Source organism: Triturus cristatus, chromosome 4_2 (assembly GCF_964204655.1).
Source record: "Triturus cristatus chromosome 4_2, aTriCri1.1, whole genome shotgun sequence".
NCBI classification, from domain to species: domain Eukaryota; kingdom Metazoa; phylum Chordata; class Amphibia; order Caudata; family Salamandridae; genus Triturus; species Triturus cristatus.
Window position 1 is genome coordinate 668275256 of NC_140586.1, and position 13988 is coordinate 668289243.

The 13988-nt window shown below is 44.4% G+C and overlaps 1 pseudogene; it reads left to right on the top strand.

Annotated features, from left to right (window-relative positions):
* The first annotated feature begins 6970 nt into the window (after positions 1–6970).
* Positions 6971–12508, top strand: LOC146834873 (uncharacterized; annotated as a pseudogene).
* Positions 12509–13988: the final 1480 nt, after the last annotated feature.

Here is a 13988-nt window from a genome sequence, read left to right on the forward strand (position 1 = left end):
GTCAAATGTGTGTTTGACCTATGATACAAAATTCCAAATTTCAGTATTTATGATTACCACAGACTTGCTGCTGCATGCGGTATAGTTGTTTAAAAAAAGAATTGTTGCCGCCCTCAAGATGTCTACAAAATCGTATCTTATCTAAAACACGAATAACACATTAGGTTCCTTCCACATGCTTAAAACCGAAATTGCAGTTGGTCCTGGCTTCCATTACGTGAGCTGCGTTGTGGGCCTTTACCAAGGTTCCCGTTTCCTCGTGGTTTCTGACGTGCATGGGGCACAATTCACATTCAGTGGTCATGAAGACTTCCCTGCTGTATTCTAATGAGGACTATCTAGCAATCACAAAAACTCCCAAGAGTTTGTACTCTCTCCCTGACAGGTTGGTGCCTGGCCATCCTCTCCTTCGTGACAGCTTGAGATGAAAGCCTGCAAAAGTTATCTCCACTTTTGTCACTTATAGACATGTTTTCTGTACCTGGCGACCAGCTTGACACTCTCTGGCTTCCGCTAGTGCCACCAAGTGTCGCCTCCCCTCTCACTTATCACTGGAGCTCACTAAGCTTTAAGGGGTATAGCACGGAGTGGACAATGAAGTTTACTGCGTGTGATGGCAGTGTATATGAGATCTAAAAAAGTCCCTTGTTTGTAAAGCGGGCAGTTTTAAACCTGTAATGGATTGAGCTGTATAGGTGTTTTGCAAGTAATGGGAGACTGCATTCATTTGTGCTTCCTGCAGAAAATATTCATGGAAGTAGCACAGAAATCAAGAGTAAAAACACTCCACCAGACCATAAAACAGGCAAACAAGCAGCAAAACAAATCCCACACACTGACCTGACTGGCTACCCCTTTGGGCACTGCCAGACTGCCCTATTGGCAGGGCAACTGCAATTAGGAGGCAGGGGAGGACCAAATTAAGTGGCAGTTTTAAACTTATAAAGACCAAGCTATATAAGTGCCTTGTAAGTATGGGAGACTGCATGCATTTGTGCTTCCTGCAGACAATATATGTGGTAGTGGCACAGAAATCAAGATTGAAACAGTCTACCAGACCATCAAACAGGCCAGCGAGCAGCTAAAAAAACAAATCACTCCCTGACCTGACTTTTCACCCCTTTAGGCACTGCCAGACTGCCCTATAGGCAGGGCAACTGGAATTATGAGGCAGGGGTTGACCAAATTATGCGGCAGGGCTGACTAAATTGTGTGGTAAGAAAATGTAAATAGTGTTATGTGATGAGGCACATTTTGGGATAGTATTGCTTCATTATTTTTTTTGTCAAATGTATGTCTTTTAGCATTTTGCAAAAATAGACAACGTTTGCTATACAACAACAGGAGTATCAGTGCCATAGGATACATTACACACTGTCACAAGGAAAAGCAATGCAGAAGACGCAGGCTCGGACATCTCTATGCCACTCTGCGAAAAGGAAACCATCTATAATGACCAGTACAGTTTCAGATAGTCCATAGGCATAGTATGTCCCGTGTTCCAAAATAGGTTCTTACAGTCTGTTATATCGTGACAAGTTTACACTCCACCCTTCCAACTGGGAAGGTACTGCCAAGAGAAAAAAAACCCATTCCAAATGATGAAAACAAAATTCACCCAAAGACACTATGTATGAAAGCCAAGTGAACTACTGGGCATAAATGTAGTGTGTTCGAATTGAAAGAGATGCATGTCCCTGATTGACGGAGGGCACACAGCCAATGGTAGACCCCTCGTAAGGAAGGCGACTATAAGCCTTTATAATCATCGCGGAATATCTCCGCCATTCTTTCCAGACAGAGGAGTTTCCACAGTTGCGCATGCGATACTGAGAGGGAAGTAGCTGTCCTATTCTTCCAGGCTGCTGCGATCGTCACTTTCGCCTCCCCTATACATGTCCACTTGATAGCCTTGTCGGCCTTGGTCTGGTGTTCTAAGGAGGGATCACAAATGCCTAGGAGAACTCCTACCAGGGTGGTCGGTACGGGATATCCTAACATGGTTTTGATTTGTGCCAAGATTTCCTCCCAGAAGGGACATATGGAGGGGCAATCCCACCATATATGTTGGAAATCACCCAACAGCCCACAACCCCTCCAGCATCTGTCAGTCATGTGCGCGAAGATTCTCTTGAGTTTAGCCGGGTGGAGGTACCAGTCCATTAGAGTTTTTAAATGTGCTTCCCTAAGCTGTAGGGAGTGATTGAATTTCGATATATCGGAACAGAGTGCCGTCCATTTCCTTTCATGGATATCTCGCTGCAAAACCATCTCCCACATGGACATGTATCTCGGCTGAGCCGAGTGTGTGGTGGAGAGCAGATAATTGTAGAGGAAAGAGATCACCCTTTTCATGGAGCCCACTGTTCTCACATACTTCTCGGACCCTGTTTTCTCCGTCGTGACATTGTCCCGTATGTGGGGAGTGAGTGCCCAATTTCTAAGTTGAGGTTGTGAAAGTGTTCTTCTGGTGGTAAATTCCCTTCTATAATTATCAAAGATTGAGATGTCATAGTTGTGGAATAAGTGATCAAGCATGAGGCAGCCTCCCTCCCACCAGGCGTCAAATTGGCCATCGTGTAGGGCCGGCGGGAAGGCCGGATTAAAATGGATCGGAGTGTATGGGGAAGGGAATGTAGTCCAACTCCCATCTCCGGACACAGAGTCCCATACTTTCAGTACAGTGCGTGTGGGGGTGCTAATGTACGCGTTCGCGGGTCGCTCATTCTTGGGTTTCCAGATGAGATCCCATATTGTTCTTCCCGCCACTCCTCTATCCATATGGAGTCAATGCTTCCCCGACTCCCTTTTAAACCTCTCCGTCACTATCTGCAATTGTGCAGCTTTGTAATATAACCCAATATCTGGTAGTCCCACCCCCCCTTTCACTCTAGGATGCCGCAGTATGGAAAAAGATAAGCAGGCCCTCCCTCCTTGCCAAATGAATAGGAAAGGCCACAAACGTTCTAAGACTAACCATCTGCTTTACACAACTAAGTAATAAAAAGCAAGCATTGCAGCATGCTGTCTGCCTTTTCTGTGGGTAGAGATCTATCTTAGTGAATGGGGCTTAATCAGGGTGAACAGCTTTAGTAGAATGAATTGAACTTTATTTCGACATAAAAACATATCATAAAAGTAATACAAACATCAATAAAAAGAAGAAAAAGGAACAGTTTGGCGAACACAGTATTAAAACCTACAGAAACAAAAATAAAATAATAACCAAGTTTTTAAAAACCAAAACAAGCAGAAACACATTACTGTAACAACTGTTTCCTTGCGGTTCTTATCCTCCAAGCCCAACCCAGAAATTTAGCCATACAGCAGGCAAAGAAGGGACGGGCATCTGAGCGCAATATGCGTAGAGCTTCCAAGTATGATCTTGTGCCCAGACTCCTACATAAAGGCTTCAACCATCTCGACCTAGGCACAACATAGGCATGGCACTCAAACAACAGATGAGGTATGGACTCAACCCTTGAGTCACAAAAGGGGCAATAAGGAATAGTTTGGAATGGAGGTTTCCAAGTAGACGTTAGAAATCCTAAGGGAAGAATCACAGCCTCATTCAAAAGTGAGGCAATTAATCTACCCCACAGTGATGGATATTTCTTCAGCAGGTCGCCCGGAATTCCATCAGGTCCAGCAGCCTTATTGGATACAATACAGCTGATTGCCCTTTCAACTTCCTCAGTGCTGAAGGGACAGGCATTAATGGAAATCTCGGCTGATAAGCTGGCGAGAAGACCCGTATTAAGATGGGGTACCCCGCATTGGACAGAGTACAGTTTGGAAAAGTGGGCAAACCAGACATCACCAGGAATATTACAAGTAAACTGGAAATCAAGAGGTTTGTCCCTAGCTCTCAGCAGATCCCAAAACCCCTTGGAGTCTTTCCTGGTGCTTGCCTCCACTAGATCCCACCAAAAACTGTATTCATGGGCCTCCTTCGCCTCTGCCACAACTTTTTTGTAGAGTTTCCTCGCCAATCTAATATTGCCTGGATCCTTGCTTTTCACTGCGGAAATGAGTTCCCCCTTAGCAACCCGACATTTAGAGGAATACCACTTATTTCTTGCCCTAGGAGCACCTTTCGCAGAAACCCTCACGCTGGTTTGGGGTATAATAAACAAATCACTTAACACCGCAATGGTTTCTGTGAATATTGGTAAAACAATTTGACTGGTAGCACCCAGGGCATCAAGGCGCGGCCCCACCGCTAGCATAGTGGTCCCTGGCTGTGCCATCCTTTCCTCGTCCGCTGCTACTTTAGCCCACTTTAGGCGCCTGCCACAGCACGAAGGAACAAGCTCATGAGAGGTTTTCCATTTGTGGGGAAACTTAATTGAGTTCCCAACCTGCCAGGGCGGAATCAATGTTAAGGAGAGAGGATTGTGGTCACTATCACAAGATGCTATAACCTCCATATCATAATGGAATGACCACAAATTATAATTCAACATAACATAATCTATTCTGGAGGAATGACCCATCCTGTTATAGGTGTGCGCACCCAAAGGATCCGATTTAGATCGTCCGTTAGTTGGTCTTAGGTCATGTTCCATACAGAGTGCATTGATGTCTACCGCACTCTGAGACCATTTGGGAATCGGATCTAGGGTCAGGGTGGGAATACCTCTCCTTGTGTCCTCATCCCAAGTGTCCAGGATATCCTCCCTAGCCAGTGGTTCAAAACAGCAATTGAAGTCGCCTGCGAGGAGAACGTAAGAATCAATACTGCAGGCGGCTAGATCGCTGTTTAATCCTGTAGAGGATAGAGTAGATGATCCGCCCCTGGCCCCCCTTAGATAAAGGTTAAAAACTTCTAGCTTCCTACCCCCTGGGCATAATATGGTTATCCTCTGGAGATCGGGGGAATGCGTGGACTTTTGGCTTACACTTAAACCTAGTGCGATATTAACCCATATAAGAAGGCCACCCGACGGGCGACCTTTACATCCATGTTGTTGGGAAGCTGGGACGAAGTAGGTCGTAAAGCCCACTCTATGCCTAGGTTCAAGGCACCAGGTTTCCTGCAAAAGACAGATGTTATAAGGGGCCAAAAAGGCATTCCATTCAGGAATTTCAAAGTTGCGGGCGAGCCCTGCCACATTCCAGCTTATAATCTTTAGCAAGGGGTCGTCCGAGATGATCTGCCTTAGAGGGTTGTCTAGTGTAACCAAATTGGACACAGGTCCTACCACCCCCGCAGTAGTTCTATTTAACCTAGGCAGTGGCTCAGTCTGGTGGTGGTAGGGAGCCATTTCTACATCAGGCAACTTCCTAATTGGTGAAACATTCTGAATTGGAGGCAAGGGAATCATACAAGGTGGGTCCAGGCGTTCCGTTACGGCTTGGGAGTCAAAAATACATGACGCATTCAAACCCGCCTCTATAGGTAAAACACAATGCATTCCCTCTAGGCTTGGAGAGCTAGCAACAGAAGGTTCAATCAACACAGGAAAAGATTCATTGTACCCTAAAACCTGTGGTAGAGGAACTTGGGGAGCAGGTTGGCATGAGAGTCAATCTACCTCCTCAAGACCAGCAAACCTATTCGAGGTTGGGAAGCCATTCCAGTTTATGGGGGAATCTTGGAATTTTTTGGGATGACTCCTCCAATTGTGGTGATGTACTAGAGACCAGTCCTCTTCCCGTGTATATCTAAGACGCGGAGGATAAAAAAAGGACAATGGCCTAGGTATAACAAGAGAACCTTCGCTAATAGGCCAGGAGCAGATGTGGTGTGCCGTATGAGGGTCCTCAAAGGTCACCACTATACAATCCCCGGGACTAGATTTCCTTGTAGGGCCCACCCAGAGGATTCTACGTACCATCAAGATTCTGCTTCTCTGTCCATTGGGAATTGGTCTATTCGCATTGAGCCAATGCATTATCTTATTCTTCAGAGACCAGTGGTTCTCGTGTTGGCCGTTTCCCATCTGAGGGACACCCGTCAACACAACCACATAATCATTGGCCTCTGGGGGGAGATCAATGTAACCCCCTCTAAAATTATTCTTGACAGGAGGGCTCTGGGTTGGATGGAACGCCACCTCACTGGGAGGGGGTCTATGCGGTGCACCTGCATTGGGTTTGAGTAATGGTTGAGGGGTGGGGCGCTTGGGAGCCTTAAGTATGGGGGCGGTGGAACTATGATCCACACCCACAGTCCCCAATGTAGGAACCGATCGTGCATTAGCTGGTACTGGAGGGGAGGATTGCGGGACTTGAGGAATTGAAACATGAGGTGTTGGCTCAGCAGCAGGAAAGCCCTGATTTTCTAGACTTCTCAGGCCGAGAGTGGCCAGAGCAATAAGGCTCTTTTCCATCTCAAGCAAATTATTCTCAATGCGTGAGAGTCTAAGATCAAGGGGGGAAAGAAGTTTCTTAAGAGTTTCCCAAACTAAACCTATAAATTCCCCTTCATTCCTTTCCTCACTCTCTGCATGTAAGCCCTCATCCTCTGCCAAAGTGGCCGTAGGGGCAGTAAATGCGTGCAGCCAGGGGAAGGTAACAAAAAAAAAAGTTCCACACAGAAGCGAATTAACACAGTAATTAGGCGACGGGAACTGATAAAAGCCCCCGTTTAAGATATATTAAATACAAGAAATTTCTCAAGTGCGGTGCAAGCGCTGTGCAGGTGAAACCTAAAAAGTCTCCCCCAATGCCACAAGATTTCACTTAAATATCAGCTTAAAATAGGTGTAAATTCATCCATTTTTGAAGGGGGTGTAAAATGAGGATTTACATTACTGTCTTGGCTCTTGGTTTACTGATAGTTCATGTTCTCCACTGTCCAAAATCTGGCGATAGAGATAGCTTGTTTGTATCTGCCCACCTCCGTGATACTTTTCTCCAATTAAATAATATGTGAATCAGTTTGTGATATGCTCTGTACCATACCTCTAAAACTTAAACCAGTCGCAAACTAATTTCCGATTTTTATATCTAGCAGAATATAATCATGGCTTCATTTAACGTCCTATCTTTTGCTTGCGGTCATTCAGTTTGTTTTAGTAAAGATGGAGAATTTCTGCTTTTGGACAATCCCAGTGAAATTCTTTGTAAAGGGATGGTTAGTGTCCTTCATCCAAAATCTACAATTAAATATGAAGCAATAGAACGTGAAAATGAAACTGTCTTGGAGCCCCCTCTTAAATTCAAGGATCAAGGACGAAAATATGCCTTCCCATCACCACCTCACCAGTTAATACCCCAAAAACTATTTCCTACACAAGAGCTGGCTGTTTCTAGCAATGGAGTAACACCCACCAGACCCTGCAGCTGAGATCACAAAATGATGGTACATTTGGCACCAAATGTTTTGACGCCACAAGGTTTTTGGGCTCGCAGTCACACAACCTGGCCTACAGTGAATTTCCATCTGCAGCAATACTCACAGATGTTGATATGAACCATACCCCCTGCCATGCCCCATTTTCAACAGTATAAATGATGGCCTAATGGTCGCTTTGTCTTCTTTTTTTGTTTATTTTTGTCCTCAGGACAATGAAGAATCCTTTCATTTGATAACTGAGGAAAGTCCATCATTTCACACTAGGGTAATGATTTATTTTTTTAAGAAGCATATTAAATTGCATTTCCACTTGTATGGTCTAATTATGATTTGCTTTCTCTCTAAGGAAATGGTATATGACTCATTGTTCATTATTAACCAAAATGAAAGGTATTCTGTTGGCCCTGGTTCCTGTCTAAATGAGGAGTGTGTATGGTTACAAAAAGTAGTAGTGAATGCCTTACAAGCCTCTAACAAAACACTTAAAAGATAAGTGATTGATATTCTACCTAACCCCGTAAACTGCAACACATTTCCATTAACAATCCTTTTTTTCCCACCCAAAGCACGTGTCACCAAAAAGTATGCTTATGTTATGTGCTATACTGCATTTGCAAGCTGCGCTGTCTGCTTTGACAAGTTCAAGGAACTTAACATATACAGCGGCCTCAAAAATATGCAGTCAATCATTTATGGTACAAAAGGTACTTGTTTTCTTTCACACTGTATTGGCATACTAATTGTGTTGTCTTTTGTAACCTTTCTGCACGATTAAAGGTTATATAGGACAAACCTTTTAGATTTACTGCATGACAAGACTTTCAAATCTTTCTGCATGTAATGTTTTTTTTTATATGGCTGTTTTATATTTATGGAGCTAACCCAGCAAATCTTAGATTGTTAGCCATGTACGCCAAATTAACATCCAAAAACCATGAATTGTAATATATATATATATATATATATATATATTTTTTTTACTATGTAACCTAGCATGAAGTCCAATAGTTAATAGTTGCGTTATTTTGCAGACTGATATGCAGCAGTTGGTGAAGGATTGAAATGATCCTTCACGGTTCAGAACTGTTCTTGTGCCAAAGAGAATTGCACAAACTCTTGGAGGAAGCCAAGGCAGTTCAGGACAGTACAGGTTTTCTTCTGAATGGTGTCAGAGAAATACTTATTTCTACGAAAGAACTTGCATCCGCAAAAGACATAACAAAGGCTCATGCTGGAACAGCTGTCCTTGATGAGGAGAAGGTTGATGTAGTATTAGGTAAGACATTACAAATGTTCAAATTATCATTCAGTTAATCTAGGACTATGAAAATACATTACATACGGTGTTTAAATATGTTTGCATATGTGATCTTTTATCATAATAATGTAATAGGGTACAAGGTCTCCATCACACTTAATAGCAGTCTGCAAAAGAGCAGGGGGGGTTAACTTATTAAGAGTTTGTGCTGAGTTTGCACTACAAATAGCATGCAAATCTGGCTAGGCATTGAGTTGGGATTTAATTTCGAAATCTGTAGTTCCAGTTGAGGGGCCAAACTGGATGAATGGGTGATGGCAAACTGCACTTATAAAACACTGTGCTCACAGCTTTTATTTAGACCTGATCAACTCTCCCAATAATTAGATCAGTTGCCCTTTTCCCAGCACTTGGTTGTAAGCTCCGATTTGAATTTCTAGTCAGACTATTTTCAAAGTATGAATATTGCAAGTAGAGTTCAGGCTCAACATGGCTGCCTCCACAATGGTTTTATAAATTAAATCTGGTATTGATTCCTTTCTATTTGCAGAGGATGCGTGACAGCGTCTGGCGAACACCTGTAATTTTTTCACTTGGACGTGGAGCATCGTCCACCCACCCCAGCCTGCTGCAAACTGCACAGGAAAAAATAAAAATGCCAGTGAAAAATTCTCTTTGACATTTTATTTTTTACTGTTGTGTGCCCTTCAGCAGCCAGCCTGCCCCGATTCCAGAGAGATACAGGGTTTGTCCTCTGCTGCAGATTGGCAACAGAGGATAGGAGCAGTGGCTGGCTGGATGCTCCACAGAATGAGAGCAGCGGCAGGATTGGCTAAGTCTGCTGTTTTGTGTTCCCAGCAGTGGTTTGCCTGCTCACCACTCCCGATAGCTGGCAGCCGCCACTGCTGGTGAACATGACTAGGGCACATATGTTTGTTTCAGCACCTCTACATTAGTACTTGAATCAATCTTTCTTTCAAGTACCTCAGTATTTCAAAAGGACAAAAAAGGCAGAACACAGCCTACTATTTGGGGCTGGAACTAACATTAGTGCAGCAGGTACAGTTGCATTAGGAACCAAGAGCATGAGGGGCTAAACTCCCCGGTTATGTTGTGCTGTTTTGTGTTCAATTTCTGTTGTCAATTAGTCATGTTTGCTCTTTCATAATTCTCAAGTTTATTGCATATTTTGGGCTACAGAAAAGTACTCCCGCTCTTAGCCCCGACCACTCCTGCAGCCCCAAGTCGCATAAGCAAAGTTTTGGAGGGGGCCCAGCTTCAAAACATTTTACATCAGGGCAGCTCATTCCATACAAGTTAAAAGACCTTTGTTAATAAAGAAACATTCTTTCTTCACCTCCTGCCCCCTCTTCATCAATGCCTTGCTGTTAGACCTGGCACCTTGGCGTGAGTTTCCCTTCCACTTTTTGATGGTGTGTCTCGATTGTTTTGCTGGTGTTGTCCGCTCAGGGCACTGCGCCACGGCTAATCCGTGCCGCAGTGCAAGTGCTCCCTAGGTAAAGTGTACCTGTAATTGATGTTCATGATTGGTTTATTGGATTCACTGTCAGTCACCAGTAAAGTGCACCAGGGGTGCCAGGGCTTGTGAATGCCAATGCTGCTGGTGGGCTTGCAGCGCTGGTTGCGCCACCCACAGAAAGCGGCCTTGTAAAATGTGTCTAGGGTCTGCCACCGCAGACCCTGTGCGCGGTCTGGGACCGTTGCGCTGACTACGCAAGTGCCCCCACTTGCCAGTCCCTAAACCTTCCCTTACCTACATATTAGCCACCCCTCTGGTAGGCCCAAGGGCAGGGTGCATTGTAGGCATACGGTAGGACATGCCCTGATGTGTGTGGCATGTCTTAGTAGTGAATTACAGCCATTTTCGTTTTTCACTATTGAAGGCTACCTGCTCTCCATAGGCCAGAATGGGCTGCTGGAGTCACTCCACGCTGTGACCCCAGTGGACTCAGAGAGCATGGTAGAATGTCAAGTTTAGTATGCCTGAACTCAGAATAATAAAATACTTCTTGTAGTCAAGTTTATTTTAATATCCTGGGTTTGTAAATACTACTTTTAGAAAGTTAGTATTTACTGACCTGGCCATTTCAGTCCGCCTCTGCTGTGTGTGTGTGTTCTGCCTAGCAACAGTAAGGAGCAGGGTTGGGGAATCCCCAGAGACAGGTTGGCTGCCAGGTGGTAGGTAGAGAGGTGACACCAGGATGGGTGGGAGGAGTACACCTTGACTCTTGAATAGACCTGTGCTCTGCCACCACAAAGCCGGCGCCGCCCCCTGTGGAGCGGCTGATGTCTCTGCCCTGCTGCTGAAAGGAAAGAGCAGAGTCACCATAACAAAGTGCTCCAGAACTGGACTGAGCCAGGCCCAGGCCCCCTGGCGCTAAAGAACAAAAGAATCATGGTATAAAAGTAGGAGCCTGGCTCCTAAGAAATCAGAATCCTGTTTTACCACAAAGAACCTCTGCCCGACTAGAAGGAGAAGAAGACGCTGGAGGAGCTGGCCTGCTGCTTGCCTTGCTGAGAAAGGAGAGGAAGAGACTACTGAAAAGACTTTGCTGCTTTGTGCTTTAAACATTCTCCAAGGGCTTGATCTGAGCTTGCCCCCTGAACTGAACCCCAGGACCAGTGGGTTCTCTGTGCTTTTGCTCGTCCTCCGATTCGAGCCGTGTGTGCATCCCGCTGGAAAGAGACTGCGCCCCTCAACGCCCCTCCTAGGGCCGTGACACTCAGGAGCTTGCCTGCCGCAACCCCGTGAGAGCCCCGCTCCGTCCGGAGCCGCTCTCTGTCCCCGGGCTAGGCCGCCTGCGCCCCTGTCACCGCCTGCCACTGGAGCGCGCTGAACGCGCTATCACCCCTCCCGCCGGAAACCGTCCAACGACTGTGATCTACGCCGGGTCATCCAGCTGCACTGACCGGGCCCTGTGACCCCGCTTCGCTATCCCCGGACATCTCAGGCCGCGCCGCCCCCGCTGTGGAGACCCCCCTGCACCGCCGTGCTGAGGGTCGCTGGCCGCGCCTGCCTACCTGCCCACACCCGCTGATCGAGGACCCAAGACACTTCCCAAGCTGAGAGTCGGACCGACCTGTGCCGGCTCTCCACGTCACGAAAGAAGTTCCAGTATCGGGCTCGGGGCCCGCAACGCCTTATTTCCCCGTTCGCAGGAGCCGATCTCTGTGAGTACTGGAACCACAAGTAACATTTGCAAGAGACTGCAAAGTATCTATTTGAAGCTACGAACAAAGAACATTTGCCTGCTTTACAACCTGGTGGCATAGCGAAAACGTTATTGGTCTTGTGATAAGTCTGCTGAGATATACATACCTATTTTTACATAAAGAAGCGTATTTTTCTACATATCCAAGTCTGGTGTCCGTTTCTGGGGGGATTGATGTATTTACTGTGTGTGTGATTATAAGTGCTTAACCTACAACGCCTGAGGAATCGCCTCGGCTGCTCACGCCACGTACCTAGAGGGTGAGCAAGGGTCATTCACGAGGGGTTATCCTGCGCCCTGACGTAGAGGAGAGGGTTCCTGCTTGACACAAGGGCAACCTTGCGCCAACCAGAGATCCCCCAAGTCTAACACTTGCTCTCACCTGTGTCTCTTTGACCAAGTGCCCTTTATGTTCAACTTAGGAACCCTTCTATCCATATTTCGTGGGGCACACTCTATGAAATAACGCAATTGGAACATTTTAAAGGCAGCCTAGCCCTATTAAATACCTAAAATAGTGGTGGTAACATGATATTAATGTATGTTAATTTCTTTTTTTCCAGAGGTTATGAAGTCTGTGTGCAGGGCCAACTGCTGTTCACTGGACAACAGAACTATGAGAAGGAAGCTGGCTATAAAATTTGCAATGCTAGAATTGGACGAAAGAAAACTCAGAATCTAGAAACATACAACGAAGTTGCTGATTTTCCTTAATCCTATGTGTTCTTTTTTTTTATTAGTATTCTGGCCTTTTTCCCCCTTTTGTACAGTGTCTTGGACTTTCTTTATGTTCTCTTGTTTGGAATCCTGGTCCCCATGGGGCCAAATGTGTGCTTTAGATCAATAAAATTACATGTTGACACATCCCTTTTGATGTTTTTTCCATTAACCATTGTTTTGTTCAGTGTTTTGCTGCTGGTCACCATGTAAAACTGCTTCAGATAATGCTCTGTACTTAAAAGTAAGGCAAGTGCCAGTGAGTCAGGAGTATGGGGTAGCAGCACAAGTTGTTAAGCTTATCTGAAAGCTTATCTGAATGCAAAGTATGGGATTGTTGCAGACCACTACTTTCGTATGCATATAGTATTTCTACAGCACAAAGCTAGCCATACGGAATTTTTTTCAGATTTATTTTATACAGGTGCCCGCCTCTCAGAGTAGAATTTAAAAAGTAATCTTTCCAAAGCAGGAGAATATTGATCTGATAATTACAACCACATTTATGGAAGATTTGTGTTTGGGTTGGTTAAGTTTTATAATGCATTCTTGACGCAAAAACCTTTTCAGGAGTTACAAACCAACGCAAATTGGTATTTGGTACTCACACAAAATGGGAAACGTTTTCACGTTTGTCCTGGCATAGTATTTTTTGTACTGGACGGAAACCCCTTCCAGTACAAAACCTAATCTAGACTCTCGCAGACACCTTTGCACAATAGTGCAAATGTGTTTGCATGGTGCTTGACTGCCTAATGGTGCAGTGGTGCAAGGGAGAGGGAGTACTTTCCTGCTCTCTCCCTGTTACGCAACACAGCAAATATAGGTGTGCACTGCGGTCAGTGACACTTTTGTAAATCTGGGCTTTACTTTAGAACTCATGGCATTGCAAATAATTTATGGTATTGTGTAAAGAAGGCATATTACATCCATATTACTTCCAAGTGGCTTGTTTTTGACAGGAAGGTACAGCAAATCCATATTCCTAAACTTTTTCATTTCATTTAAATCTTTATTTCGACGCATTAGCATCATAAAAGATACAATAAAAACATTTATATTCTAACAATTTAACATTTGCTAGCTCAAAAGAAAAAGTAAGAGGGTCAATTAAGCTAACCTATTCATGTATATCCATTGCATCCGAGTACACAATATCTAATTACATAATTTTTTTTCAAACACATTTGGCCCGGGCGAAAACTTTACAATAGTTAAAAATACAATTAATAATAAATATAATTTAAAAACTATTAAAATAGTATTAAATCACTAACCGCTAGGACATTTTTGTAAAAAGTTCATAAAAACGACAACAACATCCTCCTGGTTGGGTATTAAAAACATACAATTTGAATATTTAATTGTCATGGTCATCTTGGAGATATCTAGTGAACAATAGTTGTGCATTTTTATATATGTTTTCCCTTTTTTTCTTAAAAATGTAGACCCAACTTTGTTCTAATAAAATTAGCAG